Here is an 18,887-nt window from a genome sequence, read left to right as displayed (position 1 = left end):
GTTTGGTCCTAGGGGTTACAGGGAGCCTCTGGAGTTTAGTAGTGAGTATTACTGGATGAGACATTAGAAAAATCACTTTTGGAACTAAGTGGAGGATGAATTAAAATAAGGGGAGACCTGAGGTGGGTACACCAAAGTGAACAAGTAATAATACTTTAATATCTTAAATATCTGTGATTTCATTGGTGTTTTCATTCCATTATCCCTCAAATCCTCCATTAGTGCAAATGAAAATCACTTGTAAAGGTTTCCAAACTAGCTGTCTGGGTCTCCTGCTTGGAGTGTGGAGGGAGAGGAAGAGAGCAGGAAAGGAAGAGGGTGAGGTAAGGTGGAGAAGGAGAGAGGGAAACAGGGGAAAAGAGGTGGGGGAGAGAGAGGGAGGAGAGACCAATCAAGCACCTATCCAACCACACCTCCCCCCACCCGCATTACTCCCTCATTGTCAAATCTTCCTCCTTGGTGCAACTCCTGTAACACTCTTCTGATCCAGCCTATGGGACAGCTAAACTGGTGCCACTGAGAAAATTCAGATGACTGTCCTCTGATGAGTGCCCTCTGGGGCAATGACTGGTAAGACTCTGGCCTCCACCAACACACACTTTTTTTTTTAATTGGGCAAAGTGAGTCCTAGTAGTCTAGGTTTATAATTAATAATTAAATTAAAATAGACACATATGTGGTTACATAATCAAACTTGTAACTGATCAAAAAACCTAGATCATAAATCATAGACTTTCTTCTAATGGCCCTTTCTTCTCTTGGGCATTTGTGAATTCAGTCAAGCTGGTCCTCAGCAGACTTAGAGTCTGTTATTACCAGGCTTTTTCAGCCTAGTAAGACTTGGCAAAATCTGCTGGTAACAGGTCTAGCCTTTAACACCCTAGGGTCACCAACCCCCCTTCTCCACCATGATGAGGCCCTGGAATAGGAGCTAGTACAGAAATAATAATAATGATGACAATACCCCACATGGCAAGGCCTCTTTAATTATACCAACATTGGAAGGGAGTAGTGAGCATCAGTCTCACTGATTAAAAAGTCTGAATTGAAAACATTTTTTAAAAATGCCACTTTGTGATTACTTTCAAGAGTGTATACACGTAGGTTCACGAGGTGAGGGAGGTTTTTCAGGGCTTAGGGAGGGTAGAATTCTATTCCCTTCCCTATCAAAGCCTTCCCTCCCCAGGTGAAATCAGGTTAAAATGAGTATCTGAGCATCAAGGGCAGTCTTAGTAGAGGTGGGGAAAGAAGTCAGAAAAGGGTCATTTGCATCCTGAGGAGGTGGGGGTGGGGAGCTGCATTTCTGGTTGATGCGCTGCTTCTATAAGTCTTTTAAAGCACCTGCCACTCCTCTTGGGGGCTGACTCCCTGTGCCACTACTCAGCAAAAGAAACGGCAGGGGGTCCCCAAGTTCTAGGTCTGGTACAGTCACCCTCCTTCTCCTCCCTACTTCCTATAGCCTAGGGCTGTCTCTGGGGGCTGGAGTAAAGGGAGCTGGGCTATAATATGTGTTTTGGAGAATCTTGTAAGTGCTCTAGTGGAGAGAAAAGAATAATTTGTAATTAGCACACTCACTGTTTAGCAGCACTATTTGCATACAAAGTGGTTTTATAATTGCTTGGAAACAGTTTGTTGGCCTTCCTTCTTAAGTAGGCTAAACATTTTCCTTGTTTGGGCAATTAATTTGCTTAGCAAACTCTTCTTTCCATAGATAGCACGAAGGGAAACTGCCGACCAGAACGTGCCAAATGATAACAAATTCCTTGGGAGTTGGGGGTCCAAATGAACTGAGGTTTGATTCTGTGGGGCTAGACAGCTGGAGCTACTGTTCACCTGATATCTGGCTTTGGCTTGGGGCTTTTTGAGATCGTCTGTCCCCTTCATTTTCTAACTAAGGAAACTGAGGCCAAAAAGGGGGAAATCACTTGCTTCCATTGTGCAACTAGTTCTCTGAAAAACTGTTTGATTTCAGTGTTTATTCCCCATTACCTTTCTCTCTGTGGAGCTTTGCTTTTATTTTTTTAAATGCTTGTTGATTGATTAATTTGTTCTTATCCTATCTTTTGGAATTTTGGAAATAATTTCAGACTCCGATGCTTTTTTCTCTGTTGTTTTCTCTGATGTTTTCTCTGGCTGTATACTTCGATGGCTATCCCATTACCCACAAGAACTAACTCATACCTACCTATTCTTAACCCAGGAGAAACAAAGAAAAATTGCCTTAGGTTTCCCTCCTACATTGCCTGCTCATCCCGCCTCACCTTATCACCTCTCCCCAATTTGTGCTACGTGTTCTGCCCAGTAGAAAAAACAGGAGGAGAGGCAGCTCCGTGGATGAGCTGACAGTTTAATATTATTTTCTCATTCTGAGTCTTGTCTCTCTAATCAGGCAGTATCTGAAGTAGTGATCAAATTCAGACTAGAAAAGCTGAAGGAGGTCAGAGAAGGGAGTGTTCCCTGTAAGCAGGCTTCATGGAGCAAGGAACACTTGGGCTACAAGGGGACTGATGGGTAGGATTTTGATGAGTAGCAGGAGGGCATTTCCTTATGCTGGGAACAACTCATTGAAAAGTGTTTGTGTGCCGAGGAAGGACAGACAGCATGGGTTTGGATCTTCGTGAGATGGGCTGGAGTCTATTGATTTTTTACCTCCTCTGTGAAGAGTATTGTGAGAACTGAGAGTAGAAAGTTTAGGTAAGACAAAACCTCTGTAATATATACTTACAGACCTGTTGTGCTATACGAAGTCAGAAGGAGAGATCATTAATGATAAGAAAGGGCAGAAAAGGCATGGAGGAGGTAGCATTTGAGTCTGGCTTTAAAGGATGGATCAGAATCTAACAGGAAAGGAAGCATAGGGTGTAAGTAAAGGTAAGGACTCGATGTACAGGGCATTTGTGCAAACAGTAATACATTTAGGTTGAAACAGAGTACGTAGAAAAAAATATGAGATAAGACTGGAGAGGTGAGGTGAAAATACATTGTGGAAGTCTTTGAATGGAAGGCAAAATAATTTTTTTGATAGGTGATAGGGAGGCACTGCAGAGTTTTGACCAAGTCTAAATGTAGTTATTATTCTGGCAGTGCTAGATAGAGAGTTGACACTGGAGTCAGGAAGAACCTTGGATTCTGGTCCCGCCTCGGTCACAGATTGCCTGAATGATGCTCAGCAAATTATTTAATCTCTTGGTACTATTTAACCATAGACACTAAAACTGAATAAAGTTGCAAAGAAGGTTCCTATCTGCATTGGTACAGAAATGAAATCCCAGGCCCAGTCCCTAGATGATGGGGACAAGGGAAGAAACTGGAGGCAGGATAACCTCAGATGTAAAATGAATAGGAAGTTTAAAGTCCATTTCAGCTCTAAATCCTGGAAAATAATGAATTTCCTGTCACTGCTATTAAAGTAGAAGCTGGATCATCCTCTTTGGGTATATTGGAAAGAAGATTCTGAAATCTGTAAATCTATGAAGTAGTACATATGGAAGTTGGAAAGCTTGTTGGTTGTGGAAGTAATCCTTCGTATGTGGTCATTAAGCTGCCTTATGATAAGATACAGTGAGTTTGTTTCCAAAAACAGGCATCTTTTTGGCTTTGGAAAGATAATGGAGAAACACATTAAATTGCAGTCACCAATTAGGGGAACTTTGAGAAGGACTCAAAGAGAACCCTTTAACTCCCCAGGGCACCAAGGCACCTCTTAACTCTTTATGAACGTGACAAATCTGTAGCCTAAAGGTCTTGAAGCATCCAGCCTCTCCTGGTACAGTAGAATCTTAATGTAGCTGTACTCATTGTTAAGGAATCATTCTTTAAGTAGTTAATAAGCTACTAAGTGCCTAAGGCTGTGCTGAGCTGAGGGTTGAGATGCAGTGGGTATTGTTTGTTCTTCAGTCTGACTCTTCAGGATCCCATTTGGAGTTTTCTTGGCAAAGATACAGGAGTGGTTTGCCATTCCCTTCTCCAGTTCATTTTACATATGAGGAAACTGAGGCAAACAAGGTTAAATAACTTGCCCAGGGTCACACAGCTAGCAAGTGCTTGAGGCCAGATTTGAACTCTGGTCTTCCTAACTCCAGGCCTGATGCTCTATCCACCGTGCCATCTAGCTGCCTTGTAGTGGGTGGGGAGGAGAAATATCCAAGAATCAAAGTGTATAGAGCCTGCCCTCCCATTTCCTTCAGGAGTTTACTCTCTCACTGTGGAGACAGAAATAAATGATGATTAGAACTGGGTAGAAGGCAGTAGATTATTAGGAATAAATCAGGTGGTCTGGACTCTCCATAAAAAAATCAGATAAGAGAGAGATCAATGAAAGGAGTAGCCAGGGAAGACTTTACCTGTGTACAAAACTTAAAGGGCTGGACAAATTTAGACAGGCCACAGAGAAAAGAGCAGAACTGCATCATCTTTAAGATGGTAGCAGGATGAGAGAGGAAGAACAATGAGCTGGGAGCCAGAAGACCTGAATTTGAGTTAAAGCTGCCACTTATCTCTCTGGGCCTCAATTTCCTCATTTGTAAAATTTTCATTAAGGAATAATATTTAATGGTGGGAACTCATCCAGTATCTGAATTTTTGAATATACTTCCCTTCCCTCAGGAATTTTGTAGAGTGGTTTCCTATACAGATATGAGTTGAACAGGTTAACCTCTGGTGTCCATCCTAATTCAGTGAATCTGTGAAGCCTCCTCTCTCTGCTAATAGCCTAGCACCTGATTTAGGTGATAGGCATTAATCCAAATCCCCTGCCCCAGTATATTGCCAAGTTTCTATCAGATTTCAGTGCAGGGGTATGGGTGCTCACAGATAACATTCTATACCTCATTTAGCCAAGATTGCTTGTAAGAACGTTTTATGAGGCAATGAATGGGGGCAGGAAGATATAACAAAAATAGAAGACAGCCTGTGCTTTTTGATAAGTTCATTGTCTAGTTGGAGAGGCAAAGAAGATAAGTGAAGAAATAACTAGAGAACAGTTAGTAATAAATAACCTCTCCTTGGTATTCAGTCACGTCCAACTCTTTGTGATCCCATTTGGGGTTTTCTTGGCAAAGATATTGAAGTGGTTTGCCATTTCCTTCTTCAGCTCATTTTACAGATGAGGAAACTGAGGCAAACAAGGTTAAGTGACTTTCCGGGTCACATATCTAATAAGTGTCTGAGGTCAGATTTGAACTCAGAAACATGGGTCTTCCTGACTCCGGGCTTGGCACTGTATTCATTGCAACACCTTGCTGTCCAAATAACCTCTCAGCAGGTGAAAAATTATTAGCATGTAAATCAAATGTCTAAATACAGAGGGACCCTAGTGAGGAGTAAAGAAGGGAAGGCATGAATTTAGGCTTAGGAAGACTTCCTGGAAGAGGAGATTTTTATGGGTGTGTCTCTGTTTCAAAATTTTAAGGTAAATTAGCCTAACTGTTCTCAGTCATGATTCAGAGTATTGATTTCAGGGTCAGTTACCGAGTACTTATCAAACCACTGATGGGTTTATAATGAAAATGCTGACGCGTTGCTGAGCTGCACCGGGACTATTGAACAGTACTACCGAACTGAGTGCGTCATTTCCCTCTGAACAATCCATCTCATTCATTGCTTGGAATTTGACCATTCATGTTGAAAATGAAATTCTACAGAGTGAGCTGCTTGGGGAAATTATGCAGAGCTGACTACTTGAAGATCTGTTTTTTTGGTGCTCAATTAAGCCTCACAAGGACCTCTCCAGTATAAATTAATGTCAGTCTGGGGATGGAGAAAATGAGAGAATTTCAGGGCTAGAAGGAATTCTAAAGTATCACCAGAAGACCTTAGCAATCCATCCAGTCAGGACTATAACCAAAACATTCAGGAAGATGGATGTGGTGCAGAGGGTACTGAGCACTAAATCCTGTGAAATAATGAACTGCAGAGTTCTAACCCCAGCTCAGTTCCTACCTAGGGCAGATGCCTTGGAGACAGTCTATCTCAGGGCATCTTAACCTTTTTGTTGTATGGAAGCCTCTGGTGAAACCTAGGGACCCTTTCTCAAAATACCATTTTTAAATGCATGAAGTAAAATGTAGTGTTAGAAAACCAATTATATTGAAAGGTAGTTATAAAATAGGTTTCTAAAAAAGTTCACAGACCCCAGATAAGAACCCCTGGAGCCTAATCCCATTTTCTCATTTTACATGTGAAGAAATAGATCAAGAGAGATGAAGGGATTTGTCAAAATTTACCTGCTTCTAGTTTGGAGCAAAACCAGGACTTGATCAAAGGTCTCCTAACTCCTCATTTCCCACTTGATGATGTTATTTCTCTGTGTCCAAAGTTACTCATTTTTAACATGGCAATAGTCATACGTTCTGTATAGTTTGCAGAGTTAATGTAAGGATAAAAAGACAATGTACTAAAGAAAAAGTACAAAGAGCTATACTGGTATAATCCATTGGCAATAATTATAGTGATGATGATGATGATGATAATCATAGGGATTTCCACTGATGAATATTATGAAGTCTTTAACATTAGCAGTGTTGGTGCCAAAGAAAGGTAGCATGGCACCTAGAGAGAGTGGACCAGATTAAGAGATTGAGCATATGGGTGTGAATCCTAGCTCTATCGTGTACCACCTGGGTGACATCAGACAAATTAATGCAATCTCTTTGTTCCTTAGTTTCCTTATTTGTACAAATAAGAGGTAGAATTAAGTGACTTCCAAGGTTCTTTCTAGTTCTACATATATGATCATAGGATCTCCAACTTTATTCTCTCCTGCTACAATATATTTTTTTATATACACCCCTCTCTCCCCTGGGGTCTTCTTAGGTATATGTGTGTACATGTACATAGACACATACATATACACAATGCAATATACACACATACCACATGTGTGTTTGTATATATGTACATATATAGTATGTGTGTGCATACATAGGTACACATATACATTTATGTATATAAACATATATTTATAAATATTCACCAAGAATATTCCAAGGTAGAGAGGTCTAAGGTGTCTATATATATATATATCTGTATATATACATATATCTGCATATATGTATATATACACATATATATATATATATATATATACACACATATATGTTATACCCTCCTAGGATAGGAGGAGAACCCAGAGAACTTTATCTCAAGAGTGGGAGGAAACTTGATTAAGAGTGTATGGCTATTATTTACTCTGCAGTAGCTTGAGAGTAGTTTTCCTAGCTCTGCCTCAAATCTTAGTCGATTGGGTGAATTCCTTTGTTGACCATCAGTTTCCCCAAGTGAAATGGATGGCACTGTACAAGGTATCCCAGAAGTCTTAGTACATTTTAAACTATGTTAACTGTAAAGTTGTATGGGTTTGATTGTATCTCATAAAGATGCCAAGAGGGAGAGAGCTAGCTTCTTGAAATGGAGCTCTTGAGATGGGAAGAAACATTCTATTTCTTATCATTAGGTCATAAAACAAATTCTAAAGAGCACTGAACAAAGAAATCACAGGATTTCACCTTTAATTGCCTGTTCTGGGCACAAATTCTGCTCTCAATATAGGTCTCATGTTGAATTCTCAAGTGGAAACTTTCTTTTGATAAAAGTGCAAATTAAGTTGGAAATATACTGAACCTCAGAATTTGAACTAGCATGAGGCTAGTTCCAGGTGCCAACCTCTTCAAGGCGTGTCTCTCCACCCCCCTTCCTGTGTTGTGTCAGATGCCTAGTCTGCCTGCTTTCTGATTTGAGCCCAGGATAGTACCCATCAGGGTCCCTTGGTCCTTTGGCCCTTCTTACATGCCTCTCTTCTCACTGGGGTACATTGATCTTGATATTCTGTCATGCCAGGAATGGCATGGTCCACCAGACCAAATGGAATATCCCTCTTCCACAGTAATTCCTGTGCCTAGGTCACAACCTTCTTAACTCTAGCCTCTGTTACTTAGAACAAATTGATCTCCAAGTTTCTCAAAACTCCTCAATTCTGTGACTTCTTTTTGCTGTCTGCATCTTAGCACACAACTGGTCATGACTTAGACAGCCCTCAGCCCTCCCCTTCTCCTAGATCACTTGTATTTGTGACAGGCACCAGAATCCCTAGTTACAACTCTGTTGATCCTAAAGAAAACATCTTTCCCCCCTCCCATCAGAACCCAGGTTACTATTTGAATAGTGATGGATAAGATACCCTTGCTGTCAGCTCATTAAGGGCAAAGACCATTTCTTATTGAAATGTATAGGCTATCCCTCATGCCTGAAATGCCCTCCCTCCAACTTCTCACTTCTAGGTATCCTTGACTTCAAGTACCACCCTCTGAAGAAGACCTTTCCTGACTCTCTCAGCTACCAGTGCCTTTCCATATAAGGTAATCTTGTGTCTGCTTTGTGTCTGTGTGTGTATACACATACATACATAATACATATTATATATGTATATTTAATATGAGTATCTCTATGTACTATATAGATATATGTATGTGTATACATATAGATATGTGTGTATGCATATATACACATACACACATATACATACATACACACACACATACACACACACACACATATCCTTGGATAGAGTGTAAGCAGGGACACTTTCATCTTTGCCTTGGCCTCCTCAGCACAGTGTCTGTTGCAGAGATACTAGGTTCTCAAAAAATGCTTATTGAATGATTGAATTTCCCCCATTATTTATCATAGTACCCTGTACACAGCAGGTGCTTAGCATGATTGTTGAATTGAACTGAATTGTAAGGGAAACAAAGACACACATTGCCAACTTTTTACAAAATTGTACTGTTTCCTAGCAGAGGAATTGCTATAAATGTAGTGAAAGCCCAAAGGGCCTTACCCTGAGCCTTTGGGTGAACAGCTCCATATCCAAAGTAAAGGAAAGGATCTTGAGTCTTTTAAAAAACTGATCCTTAGAATAAAGTCATAGCAAATGTAAGGTTTTGAGAATAAAATATAAGATTTCAGGGAAATCTAGGGACCAATTATGCGATGTTCAAAGGAAACAGTAAATACACAAGCAGCGATAGTGTTCACCATATGCTCCAGGCAAATTCACATGAGTCATTTTTTTAAATGTCAAGGGGGAAAAGTATATATTTTTTCTTTTTGTTTCTCTCCCCTTTTTTATTATTACTTGAAAAGAAAGAAAACCTAACACAATGAAAACCCCTGAAAAGAAAGCCTTAGTGGTCTATGCTACTGGGTTCAAGATAGCCCACTGTTGAAATTGCTTCAGCCCTCAGAGGCCAAATGAACTCTTTCTCTGTTTAGTCCTCTATCAAAGGGAATGTGATCAGATAGGGCATGGAAGATGTGCCTTGACCTTTTCTTTGAACTTGCCTTTATGTGCACTAAGTTATAATATATGCCCGAATACCAACATTGGAGACAGGCAATTAGTTTCTCAAATGGAGTTTTCCACCCTGGGAAGGCCAGGTGTACAAACCCCTCTTATCTTCCATCAGCTCAAACCATCACAAAATGTTTTATGAATATAAATTTTGTAAAAATTTAACCTCTTGTAATGGAGAAAGGAGAAAAAAAGGAGGAAACAGGAAGGGAGAAGAGAGATCATGCAGAACCAGAGTCACCGTAGCAAGAATGATCTTCATGACAATCCTGGCTGAGGTCCATGACCAGCGACAGAATGACTGGTTGTTGGGCTTTTGAATGGGAGGCCAAGGTTTCCAACCCAATACGAGAACAACCTGGACTGAGCATTTCTGCTGACCATTCAAGGAGAATGAGATGCAAATGAGAGCAATCCAAAAAAAAGGCAGTTCAAAAACAGATCTCCAGAGGATGACAGATCCATTCCTGTGCTTGGTGGCAATGAGGGAGGGAGAATCTGGAAGGAGCATGGGTTACTAAATACCAAAAATCTTCCACACTGGGCATATCTCCACTCTGACCACTCTAGATGGTCTCCAAACATTGACTTCTCTCCCCAACTTTCCATATTCTCTGACACTGGTCTCTGTCCATCATCTTTGAGGAAAGATCTCATCTTCATGGTTTAAAGCTTTGGATGGAAAGCAGGGTAAGTTACGTACTTTTCTTTCTTATTTCCTTCTCTCTTGAGAATGCTTGGAAGTTCTTGTCTCTCTAATTGGACTTGTAATTCTTGCTTTTCATAATTTTGTTTCTTCAAAAAAATAAAAGTGCCATTTTAAAAAGGAATAAAAATATCTCATTCCTATTATTCAAACACTTAGGAGACTTTTGTTAGTTACTGAAATGGATAATTCAAAGCTCTAGAGAAGGGTGTCTCCTTTTGTTGCTATGGAAAGATATTGCTAGTAAGTTAGAAAGAGCATCTCTGTTCTGCTAAATACTTTACATTCCCCATCACTCGCCTCCTTCTCTATCCACCCCTCCCCCCCAGCCCAATTTAGATTATGAGTTAAAAAGATCATCATAAAATGTGGCCTGGTTGGTACAAGGAGATGATCTAATTATTCAGCTTAGCTGGATCAGCCTAATAAATTATGCATTTTTGCACGCAGCTTTTCACCTGAGAGAATGAGTGTGTCAAACAATATAGCGCATGAATTTTCTAGCCAGCATGCAGAGGTGCCAGAACTCCAAGTATTTAGTACCATGTTCTCAGAGTGGGTTTTATAGGGCTTGAAGAGTGAGCTTTAATAATTCATCATTTTTTTTCAATAGGGAAATGAAAATGCTCACCATCCTTGAGGGGCCCTGTGCATGTGGCATATATTGTGTCTGTTAATTGTTTGATGCTCAATAATGCTCTTCTCAGCCAAAGGTTGAGAACATTTGCCCTTGGTGAGTGGTGAGCCAGAGTGGTCAAGTAGCTTTGGTTCTTGTTTCTTACCTTTAAAAAGGAGTTTTTGGTGATGGGGCTAGAGATATAGGGAGGGGAAAGTATGCATTTCCCATCTTCCTATGAGTGCATTTGATAGAGAAATGCCAAGGCTCTACTAAATCAGCATTTCCTGCAGATGCTGTCGTAGATGAAAGAAGGAAATGTGTTGCTTGATCAATGCCATGAACAGTAAAACCATATGGATTTATATTCCACTAATTCAGAATTTTTTACAGGACACAGGCTAGACTACCAATTAGTTTGTTAATTCATAAGACTATAGAGTTCTGGATGGGACTTAAGAGGCAGAGGAATTCAATTCCCTCTTTTTATAGATGAAGAAAAAGAAGTAAAGACAGGTTAAATGAATTGTACAAGATCACAGGTAACAAGTATCTGAGGAGGGATTTGAATACAAGTCTTCCTGACAGCTGGGGCAGTTAGGTGGCACAGTGAATAGAGTACTAGGCCTGGAGTCAGGAAGACTCATGTTCCTGAGTTCAAATCTGGCCTCAGAAACTAGCTGTGTGACCCTGGGCAAATCACTTAACCCTATTTGCCTCAGCTTCCTTATCTGGAGAAGGAAATGGCAAACCATTCCAGTATCTTTGCCAAGAAAACCTCAGATGGGACCATGAAGAGTCAGATACAACTGAAACGACTGAACAACTTCCTGACTGCAAGTCCGGTGCCCTATCTACTATATGATGCTACATCTCAATTTAATAAATATAAACATAATTTAATAGAAAGTACAGGGACTGCAATATTCATTACATAGTATCCCTAGTGCCAAAGCGGTAGTACTTAACGCACAGTGGGAGTGTAATAAGTGCTTGTTCTTTGACTGATTAAAAGAATACATTGTTTCCTGTCCCTTTCACTATACCCCTTTGCTAGTAAGCAGCTTCTGTGCTTGTTACAAATCACTCGCCCATTCTTAAAACACTTCCTTTAAAGGCTTGTACTGGGTGATTTTTTTCCTACCCCTCCCCTGTCAGGAAGTAATACTTGTGTTTTATGTGAAGACATTTTGTATTCAGATTCTTTTCTAATTTAAGTTGGCCTTCCCATCATCTAATCCAAATGAAGGCTCTGACTCGTAAACTCTGAAAGGCAGTGTGTTACAGTAGAAAGACGTGGCTCTGGAATCACAATCTGGACTCAAATCCCACTTCTTATGCTTACTATATGTGTGTGACTTTGGGCCAGTCACTTATCTTCCATACTTGTAAAATGAGGGAGTTGGGCTAGATAGCTTCTGAAGTCTCTCCCAGTTCTTGACCTGTGATACCTACGTGGGAGTGAGCTGAGACTCAAACTCAATCTGCTGACTCTTAAATCCACCACTCTTTCCATCATTCCACACCAATCTGACCCTAATTCTGCTGGCTAAACCTTTCAAAATCTAGAACATGAATTAAGGTAAAGACACTGCCATCAGCAGAGGCCACGAGAAGCTTTTCTTCCATTTCACCCCAGCTGTGAAGTTAGACATCATATTAGGGGAATAGATCCCAAGGCAGAATACACAGCCTGTGATGGACTAGGGAAAGGGATTTTATTAGTTTATGAAAGCCAATTAAAAGCCAGTCACTCATCTGTAACTGAAGCAGTAGGGAGTGGATCTGACTGGGAAGAACTGGTCTGGATGAGTCAGGATAGGGATTCTTGTAAGCTGACACAGGGCTTCGAGAAGGCAGACTGGACAAGATCAAGCAGTAGTATAGATAGGTCCAGGAAGGTCAAAAGCCAAATCCAGGAGAAGGAGGATGAAATTGGAAGGACCATTTTATAGATAAGGTCCAGAATCTAGAAAGTCAGTTAGCAAGAGTAGAACTGGTGAATGAGAGACACAAAAGGAGAGTTCTCAACTTCTCTAGATCCTCTTATCTTCTGCCCTCTAACCTGTTCCCTACTGGAGAGCCCACCAGGGTATGTTTGTAGCCAGAGGGAGAACAGAGGCTCACAGCTGGTTTATTTCTGATTAAAAACTGGCCTTCTGGGAATTTCTTGTAATCAACTTCTATGATCCAGAGTATTGTGAATGAAAGTCACAAACCTAATTTAGTTATAAAACCCCAATGCCAGACTTGCAAGAGAATTCTGGGCATAGTAACCATTCAACCAATGAATTACCCCAATACTTTGCTAGGTGAAAAGTGTGACATATGAAAAATCTCAAGAAACTCAGTTTGACCAAATGTCACAAAGCTGACACACATGAACCAATTGGAGAACAGTGACCTTAAACCATGTGGTACCTTGGGCAAGTCACTCAACCTCAGTTTCCCCAACATTCCTGTGGAGATAATTTAGTCCAATGTTCTTATTTTACTCATGAGGAAACTGAGGTTGAGTGACTTGCCCAAGGTCATTAGGTACTAAATAGTGAAATAAGGCTCTGAACACAAGTTCTCTGACTTTTGATCTATCAAAACTTCTGGTGTTGATGTTGTCTGGTCATTTTTCAGTCATATCCGACTTTTCATGACTCCATTTGGGGTTTTTGTAGTAAAGATACTGGAGTGGTTTCCCATTTCCTTCTCCAGCTCATTTTATAGGAATAGAGGAAACTGAGGAAAATAGAATTAAATGACACAACTAATAAGTGTCTGAGAATTCAGGGAGATGAGTCTTCCTGACTTTGAGCCTGGCACTCTATCCACTATACCATACCTTCTAGTACTCCAGTCTGAAGACATGATCTGAAGTCCTAGCTGTACCATATACTAGGCAACTTCTAAACTTCACAAAGCCTCAGTTTTCCCATCAGTAAAATACAGATAATACTATTTGTACTACCTAATCTTTATTATTTATTAGTGGTTTATTAATCTGATAATCCTGTAGAAATGTGAGTTATTATTGTTAACAGTAGCCCAGAGGTGAGGGAGATCAGTGTAGGCTGGAGTAGTCAGAGAAAGTTTCAGGGAGCAGGTGCTGCTTAACCTGGAACCTTGAAAAATGAGTATGGCACAGGTGATGGAAGAGGGAATACAACATAAACAAGAACCTAGAAGTAGGTATCAGTCTGAGTGAAAGGCAGTGGGTAGACCTCATAGCAATAACTGGGAAGTCTAGGGCACTGGGATCCTTAACAAATCTGAATAAAAGCAAAACATTCTTAATATAATTAGTATGAATTACATTGCTAAGGGAAACCAGAGATTTGAATATTTTGAAGTTTTATTCCTTTTTGAGGTAGGAAAACAGTGCTTAGAGAAATGATAGAGAGAAAGAATCATTGGGGGCAAGGAAGAGTGTGTCAGTAGATAGATCGCTGGTCCTAGGAGCCCTGAATTTGAGTGTCATCTTATCTGTCACTGCATTACTTTGGTCAAGTCACTTCTCATTGTTAGGCCTCAATTTTTCCTCTCTAAAATGGAGGGATTAGACTAGGAGATCTCCAAGGATTCTTACAGCTCTAACCCTCTGTTGGATCGGGTAATGCAGTATACATAGCACACTTTGGTCTTAAAATATTTGACAAAGTCTCTCACACTTTCCTTGTGAATAAAATGGAGACATGTGTGTTAAATAATAGAACAGGCAATTGGATTCAGAACTGGCTGAAAAACCAGAGCCAAAGAGTAGTCCTTAATAGAATGATACTCACTTGGAAAGGAGGTTTCTAATAGAGGGCCTTATGGATTTATCTCTGGTCCCCTCTTCAATGGCTTTAAAAAAGCTGTAGAAATCATGCTTGCCAAATCTGCAAACTAAAATCACATACCACATTCAATGACAGGACCCAAAAAGATGTCAGGAAACAATTATGGACTAAATCTAAGATAAAATATAAGAGAAATACAGGTTAGTTATACATAAGGACAATAAATTCTTCAGCATGGGATATAAAAGTCCTAGCCAAATAATAGATTCTATGAAAAAGATTAGTGGGTTTTAGCAGAAACTAAGTTTAGTATAAACAAAAATGGGACATGACAGTAGCAAATGCTATGTTAGGAAAGTAGAGTTTCAGCACCAAAGGAGATAAGTTCCACCATACTCTGCCCTGGACAGGCCTTACTCATGTTCAGTTCTAGGTACTTCATTTTAGGAAGAACACAGATAGACAAAAGCACAACCAGAAAAGGGCAATTGAGATGGCAAAAGAACCAGGGAATAAATCACTGGAGAATCATTTGAAGGAAATAGGGATGTTGGATCTGAAGAAATCATGGCAGGAGGGAACACTGTCTTCAATATTTGAGACTGTCAGTGAGGAAAAGGGATTAGAGCTGCTGTACTTAGCTCTACAGGAAATTTTCAAATTTGAGCTTGAAAGGAAATGTTTCGGGGAGTGGAGCCAAGATGGCAGAGTAGAAGGATAGACATGTAGAAGCTCCCCTCCATAGCCCGTGAAATACCTGTAAAATGACTCTAAACAAATTCTAGAGCAGCAGAAGCCACAAAACAACAGAGTGAAAGAGATTTCCAGCCCAAGACAGCCTGGAAGGCTGACAGGAAAGGTCTACCACACTGGGCATGGAGTGGAGTACAGCCCAGCCTTGGCTTCAGGGACCAGAACAGGCTTCAGGGGGCAGAATGCCTGGTAGCAGCAGCAGTTCCCAGATTGTTCAACCCACAAATGCCAAAGACATCTTCAAAGGTCAGTGAGAAAGCTCTTTCACCTGGGGGAGAAGGGAGCAGGTCTAGCCAGCTGGCAGCAGCAACTGCAACTGCAGCATCCATTTTTGGAGCCCTGTGTCTAAAGCCCTTGGGGATATTGAGCAGCTGATCTGAATCTTAGCCCTGAGTGTCTCTCCTAGGTTGGGGAAGAGTTCTGATGTGTGGTGGAGCTGGAGGCAGTTGTGGAAAGGGAATTGCACTCACAGATCCTGGGAAGAACAGAGAGCTTATGGTTGCTCACAGATCAGAGTGCAGGCCAGGAGAGAAGTAAACTCCTCTCCCTTGTTCCACTTTGGAGGAGCTGAGAACTTACAGGTCACCAGAGTATACCCTTCTCTCAACAAAGGACTCAAAAGTCAAGTAACTGGCTGGGAAAATACCCCAAAAAGAGGAAAAAAATAAGACTATAGAAGGCTACTTTCTTGGTGAACAGGTATTTTCTTACATCCTTTTAGATGAGGAAGAACAATGCATATCATCAGAGGAAGACCTAAAAGTCAAGGCTTCTACATCCAAAACCTCCAAAATAAATATGCAATGGACTCAGGACATGGAAGAGCTCAAAAAGGATTTTTATAATCAAGTAAGAAAGATGGAGAAAAAATTGGGAAGAGAAATGAGAATGATGCAAGAAAATCATGAAAAGCCAGTCAACAGCTTACTAAACGAGACCCCCCAAAATACTAAAGAAAATAGCACCTTTAAAAACAGACTAACTCAATTGGCAAAAGAGGTCCAAAAAGCCAGTAAGGAGAAGAATGCTTTAAAAAGCAGAATAAGCCAAATGTAAAAGAGATTCAAAAGCTCACTGAAGAAAATAGTTCTTTAAAAATTAGAATGGAGCAGGTGGAAGCTAATGACTTTATGAGAAACCAAGACATTACAAAACAAAACCAAAAAAAATGAAAAAATTGAAGACTGTGAAATATCTCATTGGAAAAACAACTGATCTGAAAAATAGATCCAGGAGAGAAAATTTAAAAATTATGGTTCTACCTGAAAGTCATGATCAAAAACAGAGCCTAGATGTCATCGTTCATGAAATTATCAAGGAAAACTGCCCTGATATTCTTTTTTTTCCCCATAATCCAAGATTTTTTGTTTTTTTGTTTTTTTTTTAATTTATGCCACGAATTCATAGGGAATTGGTTCCAACAGTTCAGGTTCCTTGCCATTGGTTCTCACAAAGTGTGCTTCTCTAGGTGGAGCAGGGTGGTGTTTCAGTTGAACCCAAGTGCCTTTTTCTTTGCCTTCCTTCTTCTTCTGATCATTTTCCTTTACCTGCTTCAGGAAGCTATCTCTGCTCTTAGAATGCTTAATATGCTCAATATGCACATTAATTCTCTTGGCTAGAATCTTGCCCTTAACCTGCTTTTTTACAACAATGCCTACAGCATGTTGAGTAACGTTGTAGACTCGTCCAGTCTTGCCATGGTAACATTTGTGGGGCATTCCTTGCTGAACTGTGCTCATACCTTGATATCTACAATATCACCTTTGTTGTATGTTGCCAAAGGGACAACACCATGTTTTTGAAAGGGCCTAGAAAACATGTATCGTGTTCCTCTCCTTTTTCCTTTTGTGTTCATCATTTTGGCAACTCACTAGAATATGGCAGAGCTGGTGGTAAGGCTGCCCTGATATTCTAGAACCAGAAGGTAAAATAAATACTGAAAGAATCCACTGATCACCTCCTGAAAGAGATCCGAAAAGAAAAACTCCTAGGAATATTGTGGCCAAATTCCAAAGTTCCCAGGTCAAAGAGAAAATATTGCAAGCAGCTAGAAAGAAAGAATTCGAGTATTGTGGAAATGCAATCAGAATAACACAAGACCTAGCAACTTCTATATTAAGGGATTGAAGGGCTTGGAATATGATATTCCAGAAGTTAAAGGAACTAGGATAAAAACCAAGAATCACCTACCCAGCAAAACTGAGTATAATACTTCAGGGGGAAAATGATCATTCAGTGAAATAGAGGACTTTCAAACATTCTTGATGAAAAGACCAGAGGTGAATAGAATATTTGTCTTTAAAACACAAAAATAAAGAGAAGCATGAAAGGGTAAACAGGAAAGAAAAATCACAAGGGACTTACTAAAGTTTAACTGTTTACATTCCTACATGGAAAGATAATATTTGTAACTCTTGAAACTTTTCTCAGTATTTGGGTAGTTGGAGGGATTACACACACACACACACACACACACACACACACACACACACACACACACAGAACACAGAGTGAGTTGAATAGGAAGAGATGATATCTAAAAAATAAAATCAAGGGGTGAGAGAGGAATATATTGGGGAGAGAGAAGCAAGAGAAAGTTTTTTCAATAGAGGAAGAAAGGGGAGAATTGAGAGGGAAAAAGTGAAGCTTACTCTCATCATATTTGGTTTAAGAACCGAATAACATGCATACTCAGCTTGCTATGAAAATCTATCTTACACTACAGGAAAGTAGGCAAGAAGACAAGAAGCAGGGTGGGGTGGATGATAGAAGGGAGGGCAAATGGGAGGAGGGAGTAATTAGAAGTAAACACTTTTGGGAAGGGACAAGGTCAAAAGAGAGAATAGAATAAATGGGGGGCAGGATAGCATGGAGGGAAATATAGTTAGTCTTACACAACATGACTATTATGGAAGTCTTTTGCAAAACTACACATATATAGCCTATATTGAATTGCTTGCCTTCTCAGTGGGGATGGGTAGGGAGGGAAGAAGGGAGACAAGTTAGAACTCAAAGTTTTAGGAAGGAAGGTTGAGAATTGTTTTTGCATGCAACCTGGAAATAAGAAATACAGCAATGGGGTATAGAAATCTATCTTGTCCTACAATAAAAGAGAGAAGATGAGGATAAGGAAGGGAGGGGTGAGATATAAGGGAAGACAGACTGGGGGAAGGGATAATCAGAATGCATGGTATTTTGGGGTGAGAGAAGGGGAGAGATGGGGAAAAAACTTGGAACTCATGATTTTGTGGAAATGAATGTTGAAAACTAAAAATAAATAAACACAAATAATAACAATAATAATAAAAGAAAGGAAATGTTTCTTAACATTAGAGTTATCCTAAAAGTGGAATGGGTTGAGTCCTACTGACTGAAAGTCTTCAGGAAGAGGATGAGTGGTCACTGATTAGGGATTTTTTGAAAGGAGTGTTGATTCAGCTCTGAGGTCACTTCCAACTGAAAATCTGTCCTGCTGTCAGGTCATGGCTCCATAGCAATCCCAGCATGGATTCAGATGCTTACTGGCATATTTTGGCACTTTGGCAGATCCATGATTTCCTTGGAGTGGCTCCCCTCTACACCAATATAGCCACAACTCTCTATGCCATTTCACCCTGTGTGATTCTTGGGCATGTCTTCCTATAAATCCCTCAAAGATCATCTACCTCATGAAGGGAAGACCTTCCTCTT

At 40.2% G+C, this 18,887-nt stretch overlaps 1 protein-coding gene and 1 pseudogene across 11 annotated transcripts in view; one reads left to right on the top strand and one right to left on the bottom strand.

Annotated features, from left to right (window-relative positions):
* Positions 1-236: 236 nt before the first annotated feature.
* SLC14A2 (solute carrier family 14 member 2) overlaps positions 237-18,887 on the top strand; it is a 691,185-nt gene continuing 672,534 nt past the window's right edge. For 3 of the 11 annotated variants that reach the window (XM_072605239.1, XM_072605238.1, XM_072605234.1), the window contains exon 1: positions 9,603-10,039. The gene's annotated coding sequence lies outside the window, so the exon portion shown is untranslated. Of the gene's footprint in view, positions 324-438; positions 571-1,282; positions 1,526-8,276; positions 8,355-9,601; positions 10,040-18,887 lie in introns of those variants that run through there. The other 8 variants (XM_072605241.1, XM_072605240.1, XM_072605236.1 and 5 more) reach the window with 7 other exon arrangements.
* LOC140501505 (large ribosomal subunit protein eL21-like) lies at positions 16,557-17,074 on the bottom strand (annotated as a pseudogene).

Source organism: Notamacropus eugenii, chromosome 4 (genome assembly GCF_028372415.1).
Source record: "Notamacropus eugenii isolate mMacEug1 chromosome 4, mMacEug1.pri_v2, whole genome shotgun sequence".
Taxonomy (NCBI): Eukaryota; Metazoa; Chordata; class Mammalia; order Diprotodontia; family Macropodidae; genus Notamacropus; species Notamacropus eugenii.
Note: the sequence above shows the minus strand (reverse complement) of the source record. Positions and strands in the feature narration are given on the sequence as shown.